At 35.4% G+C, this 19,769-nt stretch overlaps 1 pseudogene; it reads right to left on the bottom strand.

Annotated features, from left to right (window-relative positions):
- Nucleotides 1-313: 313 nt before the first annotated feature.
- On the bottom strand, nt 314-14,009 carry LOC107865024 (annotated as a pseudogene).
- Nucleotides 14,010-19,769: the final 5,760 nt, after the last annotated feature.

Genomic DNA, 19,769 nt, shown 5'->3' with positions numbered 1-19,769 from the left:
ATGGAAGATAAATTTAAAATACTTATTTTGTATGCACTTAAAGATATAAAAGTAGTAGATATAAGAAAAATCATATTAGAAAAAGCATTTGGTAAATATTATATGACTAGAGTAAATTACATACCATACCTACCTAACTACTCTTACAAATACCTATCATGATAAATTACATATATCTAGAAATTTTGGAAAAAGATATGAGAAACATACAATTAATAGAAAAACAGATGAAAATAAATATAGAAATTAATAGAAAAGCCAAAGCAAAAAGAAATTAAACACTAAAATCAACAGCTGGTTTCTCCTGTTTAAGTCAAACTGTAAGACTCTTCATCCTCTTCACGTCTTTCATTCTCTCGGGTATCTCCTTTAGCTTTGGATAATCATGGTACCAAGACCTTTAATGAGAGGCATGGCACTTGTGGCTAAATGCCATCTTTCTGATTTGGGAAGAGATTCAAGATGAAGGAACTCCAGTTGAAAGAAACTATTATCACTGCAGGTAATTTCTTTTCCTTTATAATCAGTTCTTAAATAGAGATTCCTTAGGTTTGGCAACATTCCCAAAATAGGCATCGGATCTTCCATGAGTTTTAAGTACAAAGAGACATCATTGTGATGGAGTTTGGAAATGGGAATGACAGAGGATTCTCTATTCTCCCTGTTAAAAACAATTTGTGGAGCTTTTGACAAGAACTAAGAAATTCATGGGCTGGAAAAGACTCATCAGAGTTGCACAACAAACTGAGAGTGCTAAGGTTTTCCAAGCTGGTAGTGTTATTTAGGGAGTAAGATTTCTTAATAAGAGTCATGTTTAACTCTCAAAGATTGACTAAATCAATAGGAGCAACATCTTTCCATTGATCACAACTAATGCCCCTAAGAACTTGAAGGCTTGTAAGTTTGGTTATACATTTTAGAGGTTGTGAATACCAAGCAGCTAAATGTCTTAGATTTATTAGGTCCGCTATCTCGGGGGGTAGATGGCATGAGTTATAGAAATGAAGTGTCCGTAAATTCTTGAGGTTGCCAATAGAGGAGGGAAGATCATGGATGCCTCTCAATCTTAATAACTTGAGGTAGTACAAACTTCCTATGGAATCAGGTAGTAGTTTAGTGCCAGCACGGATCTCCAAGTGCAACACATATGTATGTTGGAAATAATTATGGAAGTTTATAAGACCCATCTTACAAAAATCTGGTTCAAAGAACATAATTGACCTCAACTTCAAGTTAGAAAGATCAAGTGAGAGGTACCTTTGTGTTTGACCATGAATGGAATGTCTGGTGCAAAAGGAGGATATGGAGTGCTTTCTTGGATCATAAATGGCACAGAAGTTTATGTATATATATATATATATATATATATATATATATAATGCCTTTTCTATGGCAAGATTCCAAAGTAAATCACGAATCCTACATTCATAAACTTTTCCCCAAAATGTACTTACCGCTTGAATCAAGCTTTGCCTTATCAGCTCATTCAAGAAGCATTCAGCGACATCCTCCATTCTTTCTTCTCCTCTTGGTACTAACCCTTCAGCCATCCACAACCATAACATATGATCAACATCAACCACACGATCTTCCGAAAACATACCAAAGGAAAGAAAACACTGCTTGAGCATTGTTGGCAAATCATTATAGCTCAGTAATAATATGTAGGAGATTTCAATAGAGTCATCCTTCATATGCACCAAACGTGTGCCTTCACGTATTCCCATTCTTCTAGCCGCTTTTTGTTTAAAAGCAACCCACTCAATACAACAATTGCAAGAGGTAAGCCTCCACATTTTCCCACCATATCCTTAGCTAGCCTCTCCATTGTTGGGACCATTGCCCGAACATCCAGTAGTTTCCTACAAAAGAGATGCCAACTTTCTTTTTGGCTTAAGAAACGAAGCCTCTGAACAAAACCTCTGGCATCTGCTTTTTCAGCGATTTCCACTTTGTGTGTGGTAATAATAACTCAACTTCCATTCCTGTTATCTGGGAATACTCTTTACAGACTCTTAAAGCTTCTCTCTACCATACATCATCAAAGGTATTTGCGTTCTTTTAATAGATCATGAAGGTAACTTTCTAGATCTTTCTCCGTCATCTTTTCCAACAAATCTAGATTTTCCTTGGTGCGACCTTGGATAGATTTGATGATATTCCTAAGGAGATCCATGGTATTTTATTCTTGAGAAACACATATCCAAGCCTGCGTCGGGAAGCTAGATACTATGTTAGGACTGGTGTAGAGGTTTCTCACAAGAGTTGTCTTGCCTAATCCACCCATCCCATAAATGGAGATGGAGCTTCAACGATGATATACTTTGAGAAGTTCATCTAGCAATGTTTGTACAACATCCTGGAAGCCAACAAAAATCTGATCCTCATCAACGTATGAGGTAGTTCTCTTCAATGTTCTAACCATGGCAGGATGACTATCTGTCCTATTACTTGGTACTTCTCCTATGTTAAAAATGTCTCAGAAATAAAGTAGGAATAGATAATTTTAGTAGTTTTAAATTATTAGAGTCCTATGTGACTTAGGAATTAGTTGTCCCTTTATTATTTGAATAGGAATTGGTTATCCCAATTTAAATTGAAGTGTAGTTAGAAATTTAGCTGTAAATATATGTTTTGAGTTATTAATAAAATAATTCCCTTTGACAATACAATTCCAGTATACTTTTCTCTCCAACTCTTTTCTGTTATTTCTTTAATTTCGAAGCTTTAGACCAACAATTGGTATCAAGAGCCAATTTCTTGAGGGATCTGTGAGAGAGATGAATTCTGAAAATAAATTTTCTCAAATATTTCCTCTTGTCTTTGATGGTGAGAATTACCATCTTTAGGAAGTTAGAATGGAGACTTATATTGAGGCTTTAGAACTTTGGGAGGCCGTGGAGGAGGATTATAAGGTTCTTTCGCTGCCCGATAATCCAACGGTGGCCCAGATCAAAAGTCAAAAGGAAAAGAAAATAAAAAAAGCAAAAGTAAAAGCAACTTTGTTTGCTAGTGTTCTCCAATAATTTTCAGGAGAAAGGCTTACCAAAATATTTATGGGCAGAAGCAACTAACACTGCTTTTTTTACCGATAGATTGCCTACCAAAGCAGTTGACGGCAAGACACCTTTTGAGGCATGGAATGGCTATAAGCTGTCCTTAAAAAACTTAAAAAACTTTGGTTGTTTGTATTTCTCTTGTATTCCACAGGTTAAGAGGGATAAGTTAGACAAGAAAGATGATCCTGGAATCTTTATTGGTTACAGTACAATCTCTAAAGCTTACAAAATTTTTCAGCCTTATACTAGAAAAATTATTGTAAGTAGAGATGTATTTTTTATGGAGAATGAGCAATGAGACTGGGAAAAATTTAACCAAAAGAAGATCACAAAAAATTTACCAAATTTTGATTAAAACATTGATGATCAACCTGTGAGAGGAACAAGGTTACTCTCTGAGATATACCAGAGATGTAATGTGGCCATTTTAGAGCCTTCTGGATTTGAAGAGGCTGCAATAGAGGAGGAGATTGCAATGATTGAGAAGAACAAGACCTTGCAGTTTGTGGAAAAGCCTTAAGATAGAAAGATTATTGGTGTGAAGTGAGTTTACCACACAAAATTGAATGCTGATGGTTTTGTTAACAAGCTCAAGGGAATACTTGTAGTTAAAGGGTATGCATAAATTTTTGGTGTTGATTATTCTAACATGTTTGCTCCAGTTGCTAGACTCGACACAATCAGGTTCCTTCTTACTGTTGCTACACAATGTGGCTAGAAAGTGCACCAAATTGATGTCAAATCCGCATTTCTTAATGGAGTTCTTGAAGAAGAAATCTATATCTAAAGGTTTTGTTGTAGATGGAAAAGAAGAGAAAGTCTACCACTACATAAAGCTCTTTATGGCCTAAAACAGGCACCAAGATCTTGGTATAGTCGAATAGATGATTATTTCCTTAGCCTCAGTTTTGAGAAAAGTGTTTTAGAATTCACACTATATGGTAAACAGAATAACAATGGGATTCTTGATGTTTATCTTTATGTCGATAACCTTTTGATTATAAGAAGTAGCGCAAAGCTCATTGATGAGTTCAAGCAGGATATGATGCAAGCTTTTGAAATATCTGATCTTGGTCTGATGACTTATTTCCTTGGAACGGAGATTACACAGGGAAAAGATGATTTTTTCATTTGCTAGAAAAAGTACGCGAAGGAAATTCTCAAGAAATTCAAAATGGAAAATTGCAAAGAGATGAATACTCCCATGAACCCAAAAGAGAAACTAAGCAAAGATGATGCAGCCGAAAAGGTGGAGAAAATATACTTCAAAAGTTTCATTGGGTGTTTAATGTATCTTACCGTGACCCGATATATTGTATGCTGTAAGTATTCTATCAAGGTTCATGCATTGTCCAAGTGAAGTACATCTGAAGGCAACAAAAAGAGTTGTGCTATACATCAAAGGAACTATCATCTATGGAGTCATGTTTCGAAGGAGTCAACCTGTGAAGCTTTTTGGGTACTCTAATAGTTATTGGGGAGGTTCCAAAGATGACACGAAGCGTACTTCAGGGCACTATTTTAGTATTAGTTATGGGATTTTTTCATGGAGTTGTAAGAAATAGGACATTGTGGCTCAATCTACTGCTGAAGTAGAGTTTTTGGCAGCTACAACAGTGGTAAGTCAAGCAGTGTGGCTGAAGAAAATTTTGATTGATATGCATATGAAATCAACAAAAAGCATTGAAGTGTTCATGGAGAACCAAGCAGCAATAGATATTTCTCACAATCTTGTGTTTCATGAAAAATTTAAGCACATCAATATCAAGTTTTTCTTCCTGAGAGAAGTTAAAAAAGGTGGAGATGTGATTCTCGTCTACTGCAAGACGGAAGAACAATGGGATAATATATTCACTAAACCTTTACCTGTTAGAAAATTCAAGCTTCTCAGATAGAAAATTGGAGTTTGCATTTTATAAAACAAGGAGGAGTGTTGAGAGTTGCTTTAGGAATGCACTTCTTTCTTTGTTTTTTTCTCTCTAGTTTTTTAAGTATAATCCTAGTTAAAATAGATGGTCTTTTAACAAAAAAATAATCTCTCTCTGTATATTCTCTTCTTCAAACTCTATCTCTGCTTTAGCATCTAGCTTTTAAATTGAATTCCTGTTATTTCCCTTTAATAGTTTTAAACCACCAATTGGTATCAGAGCAAGGTAAAAATCGGGTGTTCATTTTGCCAGATTCTGTTCTAGTCGTAACCTATTTGACAATAATCAAGATTTTTGTAACACCTCAATTTTCTGAACCAGAATGCTACACGGTGCTTATGACCCCAAACGACCACAAGCTAACCCATGACTGATATCTGTACCTGTATACTACGTAATATATCATAAAATGCAGAAACATAAACATGAAAGGCCATAAGGTTTGAACTGAATAAACGTCTGATAACAAAATATCTAAAAAAAGTATAACAATACCAAAACAAGTCATAAATACTAAAAATAATGAGATCTGAATATCTAATCTGACATCTAGTCTGAAAGCCTCTAACTGAACCAAATAAGGAGTTGAAGGAACATGTCTCTAACTAACTCTATCTAGAAATTGAATAGTAAATATAGCAATAATCATATCATCCTCGAATGAGAAGGACTCACTGCAAACTCTGAACACTGGAATGCTACTGCTGATCTGGAGATCGTGCCTCTAAACCTATGATCTAACATAAGAGAAAGCACCATAGCGAAAATGCGTTAGTACGTATGAATGTACTGAGTATACGAGTGAGGTAGACTAAATGCAAAGGGTTATATACATGAACAATGCTGACTAATGTGAACGTGAGAATACATACATGCATACATAACTGTAACTGAACTCATGGAAATACTGACTACTGAGTTTGAATATTGACAACATGAGTGTACTGATACTAAGATACTGAATAGATGAACAACTATTTCTGACAGTTCGAATTATGAAAAACTGGTTTGGTTGACTGTGTCTGATAGTCCTAAAGCTGAATACTGATATCATGAATTCTGATAACTGATATGACTGATACATGAGTTCAGAAAATTGATATAACTAATATAACTATGATGATCGGTCTAACTGATGCAACTGATATTGAGCGACTGTGTGATGGAACTATCTGAGTTTTATTTTATATGGAGTAACTGAATTTGAGATCAGTCCTGTCTAGCGGGTGATCTTTAAATCTGATAATTCTAATACTGTTTAACTATAGTTGAGATCAGTTTTGTCTAATAGGTGATCTTGAAGTCTATTTATAATGATAAGGATTGATTGTCTCTAACAGTACTGAATTGAGTTGACTATATCTGACAGTCCTGAATTTGTAACTGAAACTGTGGGATGTATTTATCTAACCGACATGCCCTAAGCTAAGCTGACTGGTGTCCAATCTCTTCTCTAACTGGAAGGGTGTCAATAATGCGCCACTGGTAAGGACAACATGTGAGCAACCCTCATATAAAAGGTAACTCTAGTGAGAACGGTGGGAACCCTCATATAACAGGTTAAGCCACCTCATCTACCTCATATTATAGGCTGCGATGTCTTAACCTATGCTGGCTACATAGTTCTGGACTTAGGGATTGCTTCTAAGGATCTCAGTCCTAATCTAGCGGGTGGGTCAGTCCCCATCCTTAGGATCACTCGGTGCTGAATACTATTCCCATCTGAAAGACACTGAACTAAATAACTGGGATGAACTGAATAACTGAACCGAACTGATTAGCTAGATTGATACTAGTGGTATTGTTTAGCGGAGCTAAACTAAGTTTACTGGATTCTAATGATTGACGAAATGTACTAGTTCTAAGGACTGGTTGAGAGTACTGAAATTACTGAGATTGACTTTGAATACTGAGGTTACAGATATTACTGAGTATTGAGATCATTGAGATTACTAAACTACTGAGATTATTGAGGTTACTGGATTTTCCTGAGTCATATGACTGACTGAATTCTATAGATCATGGCTTGACTGAGGGTATCGTGATAACATGACATGGATCTAGGCATACAACTATAGTTTTTGGGTACGAATACCCCCAGGACTCGATGGAAGGAAACAGACACAACATGACTAACTTGATCATAAGATTGGAGTCCACAATTCATATTGTCATAAGTAAGGGATGTTATACTTCATGTATTTATTCAACATCTCAAACATGCTAGGGGAAAGCATGGATATATTTCATGTACATAATTCATATCTCCATTATCATACATGATTCATACCTCAACAATAACAACACATAAATAGCATGGAAATCCATATTAAAGTGTATAACTAACATGAACTTGTCATTTAGATATCATGAAATCATGTAAATATGAATTTCTAGCATCCTAGGCATTTTATCAAACACCTTGCATACATTATTTAAGGCATAGGTAGATTTTATACTTGCATCATATCAAACCATCCAAAGTTTGTGTTTTACAACTAACAACCACATATATTCCATGAAAATACCTTTAGATGTCATCTTGAAACTTAAACAACAATCTTCAACCAGTACATGCTCATATTACCATAAAAAGTTTACAAAATAGTATTTAAAACATGGTTCTTGAGCTCTATGAACGGATTGGATCCATAGATGAACACTACGCATACCCTAGATTAAGAATTTGTGAAGATTGACAGGGAAATTTCCTTGAAGTCGACTCTTCTATGAAAACCCTAGGGCTTGTTCTTGAGAGTTTTGATCTTGAGAAGAAACCCTAATCTTGTGGTTGAGAGTGTATACGAGAGATTTTTGAGATGTTTAACTAAAGGGAATGGAAGATAATACGTTCCTTGAGGGTTATAAGTCGTGGGAAGTGAAGGAAAAAAACTAAAATACCCTTATGAAATAAATTCCCAGTTGCTGATAATAATAGCTGACGACATTTGTGACAAGGCATCAAAAATATGACAAGCCTTCAAAAATGTCATCACACAGGAGCTAGAATTGATGGTTTCTGCCTAAGTCTAACGATATTTGTGACATGGCATCAAAAATGTGACAAGCTGTCAAAAATTTCATCACACAGAAGCTGGATTCTACCTAAGGTTGACGACATTTGTGACATGGCGTCAAAAATGTGACAAGCCATCAAAAATTTCATCATACAGAAGCTGGATTCTGCCTAAGGTTGACGACATTTGTGACATGGCGTCAAAAATGTGACAAACCTTCAAAAATGTCGTCAGACAGAAGCTGGATTCTACCTAAGGCTGACGACATTTGTGACATGGTATAAAAAATATGGTAAGCTACCACGAATATCATCACTTAGGAGCTGGTTTCTGCCTAAGGCTGAAAACCTTCGTGATAGGGCATCACAAATATGGTAAGCTACCACGAATGTCATCACACTATATCCATCCTGACATGCTGGAGTAACATAGGAATAACTCTTTTCTACAATATTAGATTTAGGTAAAATTAGTATCGTTGGAAAGATAATTCAATTCTCTATCTGTTGATAGGTCATGACTCAAAAATTACAAGTATAATGAGATATATGCTCATTTAAAGTTGACTATACCAATATCCTTCTCATGAATTCAATTGGTAAGGAATGTTTTGATTCGTCTGATAGCAGGGAGTTATTTGAAGCCTTAATATACATATAAGTTACTCATAAATCTATAAAAAAACCATGATGTACTATGCATGAGCTTGGTACATGGCTCTAATATTGGTTTGAATTTTTCGGGGTATTACAATATCTCCCACTTGGAAACATTCTTCCTCGAATGATGACTGCTTGAGATGGGAGAAAAGATAAACTGACGCATATATAGCATGAATGACTGATCATGATTTCATGGATGACATGACTGAAAATTGATCATATCATACTGTACATGCATATCTGATGCATGGGTAGCTGATTTATGAATGTAGGATTGAGTGTTTCGATAAACTGAGTTTCTCAAACTGAGAATGCATATCTGATAATTAACCGATAAGTTGAATCCATGCATATCTAATGCATGATTATATGACTGACATGATACGTGAATGCATAATTGAAAGTACTGATAAGCTGACCACGCATGTCTGATGCGTGAATACATAACTGAACTGACTTATGAACATGTGACTGAACATATAATGGTGAAGATACCAAGTTTGAACTGAAAACTAAGCATAGAATTGAATACCAAGTTTGGTACTAAAATTTGAACATGAGAATGAGTAAGCTCAAAGAAGACTGCTACCATGATTTAAAAATACTGATGATTCTAAGATTGATTACTCAATATGCATGAGCGAAAACATAAGAACATAACTAAATTTGGAACTTGATTCATGAACTGAACTGAGATATTGAGTACATGGCCTACGACTGAGTTTTGAGGATAGAGGGTCATCTCATAAGTAATACTTCCTCCAAGATAGATTCATCAAAGAAAACGACATGTTTAAATCATGAAAGTTTGGGGGCTATAATGTATCTCCCCCTTGGGACACTATGTCCCTTGAAATATGCTAGACCAAACGTATTACATGATTTGGAAACATTCCATAGACTAAAGTATTGAAGTACCTATAACTGAGTAGCTGATAACTGTATGCTATGGTCAAGCAAGTCTAAAACTAAATTGAATTTCTGAGCCGAATACTGATCTAAAGAGGACACTATAACTTAAGACTGTAACGGGGATCCATACTGGATCTAAATGCTGGGTACTGATAACTGAATACTAAAACTGAGGTTTAAACTGATACTGAAGTGCTTAATTCTGAGACTGAACACTAATTACTGAGTACTGAAATGTAACTAAGATAGAAACTGAGTTGTAATAGTTGCACAATAAAGGTTGACATAAGTCAAGGATCTGAATATATATTCACACTCTGAATTTTCCCAATTTCTAAGTACTAGCTCTCGCTAGCTTCTTGCTTGCATACTAACAGGATATTTAAGCCTATCTTCGTAACTACACCCTTGTGTAAATAAAGCATCCAACGAACTTCTCTTATGAATCATTCATTCTCTAATTTAAGCAACTACTCATCTCTACACTACACTGTTTTCACAAAGAGAGCTCACTAAAGGGGTTAAGAGAATCTAAAACATAAATAGACACATAACTGAACTTGGCACTTGACTGAAATCCGAGGGATAGAATATAAATACCATGTGTATACCAAAAGGTCTAAATTGAGGGTATGCATAACATAGTCTGAATTTAACTGATCAATAGGGATGTGGCATGAGTAATGGAAACTGAGTATACTAGGGAGCATAATATATGTACATGAGTCATGAGCTGCATGACCTGATTCTGGAATGTCTGAGTTTGTGGAACATGTTTTGTAACACTGAGTGATCTAGAACTGAACTTCCTATACTGGGAACTGAAAGTACACAAAATTCTATGGAATACGTGTGAACATAAGCTATATCCATGGAATCTGAGACATGAGCATGCATAGGCATTAGGATGACTGCAGTAGGAAACTTTATGCTGAGATAAAGATTGGTCAGGAATCGCCTTTCCTAATTACTTTTCTATACATACTAGCACTACTACTAGAATCTGAGAGCCTGACTTGGTTACTTGATCTATCATCTCTCCCTTAGCTTTAAGCTATCATCATAAATCTGTGAATACTAAAAAAATCTCTGAATTGAACTGCAATCATCATCACATACTTACACTCTGATTAACACATGCTTGCCTTACTAAACACATCATCTGCCCCTATTTCCCTCACATACTACTAGTATCACATTTACACCTTCATGCTTAATTTCGAGTCAATATACTTAAATTTCTAACTCACACTGTTCAAGCCTATTGGTTCATTCTCGAACAACTATCCCCATGAATACATAGTCTATTCAATCTGGATATCATTATCCCAACTCTACTACTGCTAAACTCCTGGGTTCATGCTTCTAACTCTAGTCATATGCTATCATAGGATTTTGAGAAGTGATCTGCTGGCATACCTAAATCTAGGTTCGAGAATGAGTTCTCATGATCATGAATGAGATCCGTACAACTTTGGGACATACCTAAACTGATGGGATACTATTGAGCATAAGGGAAATCCCATAGCTATCTGTAGGGACTATTTGAGAAAGCCCTATCTGTTGGACTTGAGCTTCACTACTTCTGTCACTACTTCTAAGAGAACCTTTCTATCGCACGATCTGAGACCTGAAAGAAGGAAAACTATTCCTAAAACATCTCATAGCCTCCTGCACATAATTGTGGTGCACAACACACGCATATAAAAAACTCTACTAGATGCGGCTTTCAGACTTTCTAGGACTCTATTGAACCTTAGGCTCTGATACCAATTTTGTAACACCCCAATTTTCTGAACTAGAATGCTACACGGTGCTCATGACCCTGAAGTACCACAAGCTAACCCATGAATGATATCTGTACCAGTATACTGTATAATATATCATAAAATGCGGAAATATGAACATGAAAGGCCACACGGTTTAAACTAAATAAATGTCTGATAACAAAATGTCTGAAAAAAGTATAACAATACCAAAATAAGTCATAAATACTAAAAATAATGAGATCTGAATATCTAATCTGACATCTAGTCTGAAAGCCTATAACTTAACTGAATAAGGAGTTGAAGGAACATGTCTCTAACTAATTCTATCTAATAACTGAATAATAAAAATAGGAATAATTATATCTTCCTCGGAATACTACTGCTGATCTGGAGCTCGTGCCTCTGAACCTATGGTGTAACATAAGAGAAAGCACCATAATGCAAATGCATCAGTACGTCTAAATATATTGAGTATACGAGTGAGGTAGGCTAAATGCAAAGGGTTATATGCATGAACAATGCTGACTAATGTGAAAATGAGAATACATACATGCATACATAACTGTAACTGAACTCATTGAGATACTGACTACTGAGTCTGAATACTGACAACATGAGTGTACTGATACTAAGATACTGAATAGATTAACGACTATTTTTGATAGTTCAAATTATGAAGAATTGGTCTGGTTGACTGTGTCTGATAGTCCTAAAGCTGAATACTGATACCATGAATTCTGATAACTGATATGACTGATACATGAGTTCAAAAAATTGATATAACTGATATAACTATGATGATCGGCCTAATTGATGCAAGTGATAATGAGTGACTGTATCTGACAGTCTAAGTTCTGATGGAACTATCTGAGTTCTATTTTATATGGAGTAACTAAATTTGAGATCAGTCCTATTTAGCAAGTGATCTTTAAATCTGATGATTTTGATACTGTTTAACTATAGTTGAGATCAGTTCTATCTAATAGGTGATCTTGAAGTCTATTTATAATAATAAGGATTGATTATCTCTAAAAGTACTGAATCTGTACTACTGAACTGAGTTGACTATATTTGACAATCCTGAATCTGTAACTAAAACTGTGGGATGTATTCATCTAACTAACATGCCCCAAACTAAGCTAACTGGGGTCCAATCTCTGCCCTGACTAGAAGCATGTGAGCAACCCTCATATAAAAGGTAACTCTACTAAGAACGGTTGGAACCCTCAGATAACAGGTTAAGCCACCTCATCTACCCTCATATAATAGGCTGCAATATCTCAACCTATGCTGGCTACATAGTTCTGTACTTAGGGATTGCTTCTAAGGATCTCAGTCCTAATCTAGCAGGTGGGTCCCCATCCCTAGGATCACTCGGTGCTGAATCCTACTCCCATCTGAAAGACACAGAACTAAATAACTGGGCTGAACTAAATAACTGAACTAAAATGATTAGCTAGATTAATACTAGTGGTATTGTTTAGTGGAGCTAAACTAAGTTTATAGGATTCCGATGATTGACGGAATGTACTGAGTTCTGAGGACTAGTTGAGAGTACTAAAATTACTGAGATTGACTATGAATACTGAGGTTATAGATATTACTGAGTACTGAGATGACTGAGATTATTGAACTACTGAGATGACTGAGGTTACTAGATTTTCCTGAGTCGTATGACTGACTGAATTCTATAGATCATGGCTTGACTAAGTGTATCATGATAACATGAAATGGATCTAGGCACACAACTATAGTTTTCGTGTATGAATACCCCCAGGACTCGATGGAAGGAAATAGACACAACATGACTGACTTGATCATAAGATTGGAGTCCACAATTCATATTGTTATAAGTAGGGGATATTATACTTCATGTATTTATTCAACATCACAAATATGGTAGGGGGTAAGCATGGATATATTTCATGTACATAATTCATATCTCCATTATCATACATTCTTCATACCACAATAATAACAACACATAAATAGCATAGAAATCCATATTGAAGTGTATATCTAACATGGACTTGTCATTTAGATATCATGGAATCATGTAAATATGAATTTCTAGCATCCTAGGCAATTTTTCAAACACCTTGCATGCATTATTTAAGGCATAGGTGGATTTCACACTTGACCGAACCACATTAAATTATTGTGTCTTTTCTTATTTGACATCTTTCGAGGTTTGCTTTACTAGCTTCCATATGAAACCTGATTATTTTGGTCCTAACATCCTGTATTATTGATATCTATAATAGCATAAGTTTCTCATTTGTGAGAGACTTCTATGATACGCAACTTGAGTGATTGGATCTCCTTACCAACTTTGTATAATTTGGTCTCCTTCCTACAGATGCAAGTGCAAGCCTTGAGATGACTAGAAAATCCATTGTCATAATTTTTACCAGCCTCAGAAGCTGTATGTCTCAATTATAACAACATTTTTATTAACAATAGAGTTGATCTCAAACACCCATTGTTGAACTCTTTCATCTCCGCTTTGCTTTTTCTCTGCATGTTTGAGGAAAGACTGCATGAAGAGAAACTCATTTTGTAGCCAATGCACATCCTCTCTAAGACTTAAATACATGTTAACTTTTTGTATAAGGAAATCCCCCAGTTTTTGGACTACAGATGACACAAAGGTATCAGCCATCTTCAGGAGTAGTACTCTTGATTGAAAAAAGGGAAAAGAGGTCTCTATGAAAATATTGGATAAAAATAGAAATATCTTTATGATTTGGAATGGAATCGACTGTTCAATTTAAAGAGTATAAGTTTCGATGGGGCTTGTGGAAAAATATTATGTTTGAAAGTAATGTAATTATGTACGTCATGGAATTATATTTCCTTAGTATGGAAACATCCTTGGAGATGAATATGCATCATAAGAAACTCCTAGCTCAAAAAATAAGTTAAGCACTTTTCTATCGATTGATTTTTAGTTGACGATTTTGCATGGGTCAACTTATAGCAACTATTTCTCCTAATATATAAAGATTCACGTGTCCTACTATATATCAAGTTAAATCTCTTCGAGTCTTCTTTCTAACTCCTCTGACCATTCATCAATCTGAGTCTGGAGTAAGAAGTTGAGTATTTGAATGAGGCACCATCCAAGCTGTATGATTATTAGCCCCCGTAGTTATAAACTCTTTTGGATGCTTATAAAATAACCATTAGGACCTCCTTAGGTATTGTAGATCATGTATGTACGTTTTGGGAGGTTTTGGAAGTGTTTAAGGACCTCAAAACTAAGTAGACGTTGTAAAATAGAGCTAGGTGATGGCTAGGCATCTCCTTACTATCGCCTACTTTCACTGGAAAGGTTTGGCCATAGCTTAGGCATCACCAACCTTGGAATTAGCCATAGGCTTGGTATCGCCTACCTTGGACTTGGCCATAGGTTAGGTTCTGCCAACCTTGTATTCTTGCGATGTAAGGACTCCGTTTTTGAGTTAATTCAAGGGTAATATGGTCTTTTATCATCAAATAACTGTCCCTAAACATCTTAACATGGATTTAAGGTTCCAAAAATGTTTTAACCCTATCAAATCCTTAGTTCATCATCTAAAACACAAGAGGAGGTTAAAAACTTAGGGTTTGCGAGCTCTTTCAAGCTTAAAGAGTTGATCTTTTCAGGAATTCTTTATCAATTAAGGTATGTGGGACTATCCTAAACCTCATGGGAATGGATTTAATGTTTTAAAACTTGAATTAAGGATTATATATGTATATATATGAAATTGTTTCAAGATCATTGATAAACTTGTATTGAAATTATTCTATCTTGATAAAGTATTGCGAAAATTATGGTATGAAGTCCTAAACTCGAATTGTTTTTCGTCTGCCCATGTGATGTTTAGATTGTGAACTTAAATAAGAGCATATGATATGTAATTCCCTCTTTTGCTATGAAATTCATCAATTTTTCATGTTGAGAATGGGTTATACAAATTGCTAAATATTTGAGCCTATTATGTACAAATTGTACTATTTTCATGAGCTAATGAAAGAGTATTTTACTTGTTTTATAACAATCATGATTCCTATTTAGAATGGCTTTTAAGTGATTGAAAAGGATGATGGTTTGGTTTTCAACTGTTTTGAAATATTAACTTTTGTTCAAATGATAGATTTTTTGGGTGGTCAATAAACATCTTTTGAAATAAGATAAGGGCAGTAGAGATGTTGTGACATAACTTGCAAGTCTGGGTATAACGATATCCTGTTTAGATGTGCCCGAAGATATTAAGAAAAAAATAACTTTTCAAAGAAGATGTGGTTTAAATAATCTAAAACTGAGTTTAAGAGAGTTAGATGGATACCCAAAGAAGGCATGAGTCAAACGACTCATTGTTTGAAACTGTGATTTGTGGACACAGGTTTATGTTACCTGAAAGGAAAATTTTATACTGGCGACATCCCAATGGTGTAATAGAGAAGCAGAGACTCCAACCCTTGCGGCAAACTTTGGTTGGATGCTTGGCCACAGAGTCAAGGGGGAATTCCATATAGCCCGTGGAATAGCAGAGTTGTAGAGTGTACCTTCTAGCTCAAATATAAGTTAAAGAGTAGAGTCATGATTTGCAGAATATGTTTTGAAAGATTTATATTATGCCCATGTATTTTCAACTATTTTAAGGTAACATGTGTATTTGGAAATGCTCTAACCTATGTTGCATATAAATATATTTTGTTTTTGGATTATTCTACGTAGCAGTACATTTGTATTGACCCCCTATATTTTAGGATCTGAGGCTTTGTCCCGGGGTCCCGCTAAGCAGTAGATTGACATTGTCAGAATTTTGCAGTTGGTGAGCCTCCCTTATTTTGAAAGGCCTGGTTATGAAACTTGTCATTTATATTAGTTTATGGTCCGACTGGGGTCTTATCCCAGTTTTTAGATAGGAGTTATTTTCGTGTTGTTAGAGATTTCACAGACTAGTGTCATGTATTTTGAATGTTACGAACTTCATTTCGTGTTGTCCATTTGAATTGAGAGATTGACCATGGTTCCATTTTATTATCTTTTCTACATTTCTTTATAGTGTATGAATGGTGTGTATGATTGCTATATAGAAAGGGCGATCGATCCTTTATTTTTCAGGATGCTCGTCGCAGCTAGGGGATCAATTTGGGTAGTGAAAAGCTTGATATCAGAGCACGGTTCATAGTTCCAGGGTATCTGTGAAATTATTTTTAGTAGAGTCTTTCTTATTGGTGTGTTGTGCATCACACTTATAATTAGGAGGCTGCCGGGCATTTAGGAGTTGTTCCTTATTCTTTCTTACTCTAGCTTGTGCTATAGCGTCGTCCATACGAAAGTTATCCAAATTTATTCCTTGCTCTAATTTTATGGGCCATGCCTCATTGGCGAGTCAATTCAAGTGGAGAAGCTTATAGTCTACATGATGTGGTCCCTTATAATTAAGTCATAAAAGATTATGAAATTTCACAATGACTCGAGAGGATTCCATGAGTTTTTTAAGTTTATTAATTTAAGCTTATACCCCTATCTATATCAATAGTACAAATGAGCCTGAGGTAAGGAGTGCATTTAGTCCTTTTTCGAAAACTCTTGTTGCAGATGTTGTGCTTAAGGGTAATGATGTATGGTAGAATGTTGGAACATTATTTCCACCCAAGTAGTGATATGTGATAAAGTTTCATAACCTATGAGCTGTAGGATGGTCCAAAAGTTAGTGATATCAAGTCACAAGCTTAGAAGTCAGAATGAGGGTGTCTTTTGTTTAAAAAAGGTAGTTTATTTGTATAAACTTCGATTGAGGGGTCAGTTACTTTTTTATAGTGAGTGACTAATGTGGTAGCAATATTTATAGATTGCATGGTAGTCTGTGAATGAAGTGGATAGCTATGATTATTATTTATACAAAATAGGGAAGGATCTTAGAATGGATAGTTATGGTGGTTGTAGAAATCATTTATAGGTTGTGAATGAAAAGGGGTAGTTTAGTTAATAAGTTATGGGTAGAGACTCATTGGTGTAAAGGGAACTTGAAGGTAGTCTAAATGTGTGCACCGGTAAGTAAGTATGATGTGAGGAAGTGTAATGGGTTGATAATATTGTAATGGGTTATATTAAAAGATTAAGATAAACTATCCCTATTTTGTGACTTTATCCCCTTGATTATCTTTTCTTTAGTAGTTGTAAACTAGTATTGTACGTGAGAAAGTGTGTAGTAGATTCTGAGGTGTAGTAGTAATGTCATGGAGAGGATGAACTTATAGGCCATAGTTAAGTGAAATAAGAGACTTAGGTTGATATATTTATTCTATTGATTAGTATAGTATATGACATGCTTCATATGATTGGTGTTGTTAGACAATAGGCTTTAACTTGAGATGTGGATAGTGGTGGTGAGAATAGTAGCTTAAGGTTAATGATGCATATTTTGTGGGAATGAATTAGTTTGCTGGATGTGATGTTTGAAATAACCTAGGTTGGCAACTTGCGGAATAAGGAGTGGATAAATTTTGATACACATATATATAGTCATGATGACTAGTGTTAAAATAATGAATTGTGGTTGAGTCCTTAAGTGGCTAAGGGCGTAACTATAGAAAAATAAGTTGAACCCTGAGGTAGCATATTGTTAGATAAGGAGTAATGTGTATGAGTGTCATGTGTACCTAGATTTCATTCTCAAATCTTGTAGTATGGAGAGGTCTGGGGATTTATGGTACAACGTTATTTAGAGTTGGATTGAGGAAATATGGGTAGGCAATATGCGCCTTTGGTATTGTTTTACAAATTTTGTTAAAAGGTGAGTTATGTGATTAGAGTTGTAATGTTAGTATTCTAAGGAGTTGAAGATGTAGTGTTAAGTCTTTAGAAGCATGGATGTCCATACCCATGGTAATGTTTGTCACAAGTCAATGACTTTATGGGTTGGAGAAAGTTATGATTAGTGTCCCTGAAGGGAGAGGTCCTAGAAATAAATTTTTGTTTTTTTATTAAAATTATTGAGGGAGTCGTGTTTATGTGTATACTGACCCCCCATTATGTTAAAGTTGTGGTTATATATTTGACAAGAGGATATGCCCGCAAGTCTAGGATTATGACTTTGATATAAAGGGGAGATAGTGAATTAAGGTAGTTCCCAAATTTTCTCAGTGTTCCAAGTTGTGGGGAGGAGTAATGATAAACGTATTCCTCTTCAAGCATATTCCTCCTACTTCAATTTGAAAGTCCATCTACCAAGGTCTTATGTATTCAAGTCCTGCCTATGTCTAAGGTTTGAGCACTCTATGTAACTCATGTCATGTTTTGACCTCTACATTAGAAGCAAGAGTGTCCCTCAGTAATCTTATATTCCAGGTATCCAAGCTCTAGGTTATGTTACTCATGAACCATAAATCTGTTTCCTAAATCATGCTTGGTCCTAAGGGACTATATTTTCATATGATACTGATTCATTTTATGTTGGTATTAGCCAAAATGATAAAGGTGTGTGAACTCATGACTATTTCGACTCTAAAAATGAGAAGCGATAGCTTCGAGTAGAAGTACTTGTCTTAATCAATGACTTCATGAATTTCAAACTTATGTTATACGACTTGGGATATAAGCACTCATGTTTCCCGCTATGGTCTGGCCTGAGGACTCATGTTATGTTGTGTTTATGCTAGAGCATCTCTCTACTTACGATCTAGACACTTGATATATGAAGCACTTTATGATTGTATCATATCTTCACCTCATGTTTAACCTTGAGTAAATCAATGAATATGAGTTATGATTGAGTAGTGTTTCTCCCGTTCATAATCGTTATGCTCTGGTCCTTTAATGACCCTCCGTATGTTAGTATGATGATGGTTATAAAAGTCTAGAAGTGTGTTAGGTGGGAGAGTATATGTTTTTTAGTAGGTGAAAATTTTGATGTGATTTCTTGAGCTAAGGTTATAGGAGAAGGGGGAAGAAGGAGATAAACTTTCATTACATGAAATAGTTAGGAAGGAGATATATGACGAAAATATTTGTGAGGGTGATTGAAATTATTGGTCTTAGTGGGGAGGCCCATGAAGTGGGTGTAGTAATGATAGGCTTGAATCTTGTGATTGATGAAAACATAACCCATGTACTATGTGGTTAGTATTCCTTGAATTAAAACTCGAGTGTATTTGATGGTAGTGATAAGGTGAAGTAATTTTCTTAATGGGATGTAGAGTACAAGGTCCTATAGCTTAAGCTAGCACCTCTCTTCTCCGAGTTAGGCTTCGACGTTGAAGTATTATGTAGTGGGACTCAAACTCTTGTGGTTAGAAGTGTTATGGGAGAATTGTAAGTTGGAAATGATGAAGTATGCTATTTGTTGTTTTGGCCATAGGTGAGTAGTGTCTCAAGATTTTAGGTCTATTTGTTGTATCTTGTAAGGTAGAGAATGCTTCTAGT

Source organism: Capsicum annuum, chromosome 5 (assembly GCF_002878395.1).
Source record: "Capsicum annuum cultivar UCD-10X-F1 chromosome 5, UCD10Xv1.1, whole genome shotgun sequence".
In the NCBI taxonomy this organism is placed as follows: Eukaryota; Viridiplantae; Streptophyta; class Magnoliopsida; order Solanales; family Solanaceae; genus Capsicum; species Capsicum annuum.
The sequence above is the reverse complement of the archived record's forward strand: the minus strand, read 5'-3'. Positions and strand labels throughout refer to the sequence as shown.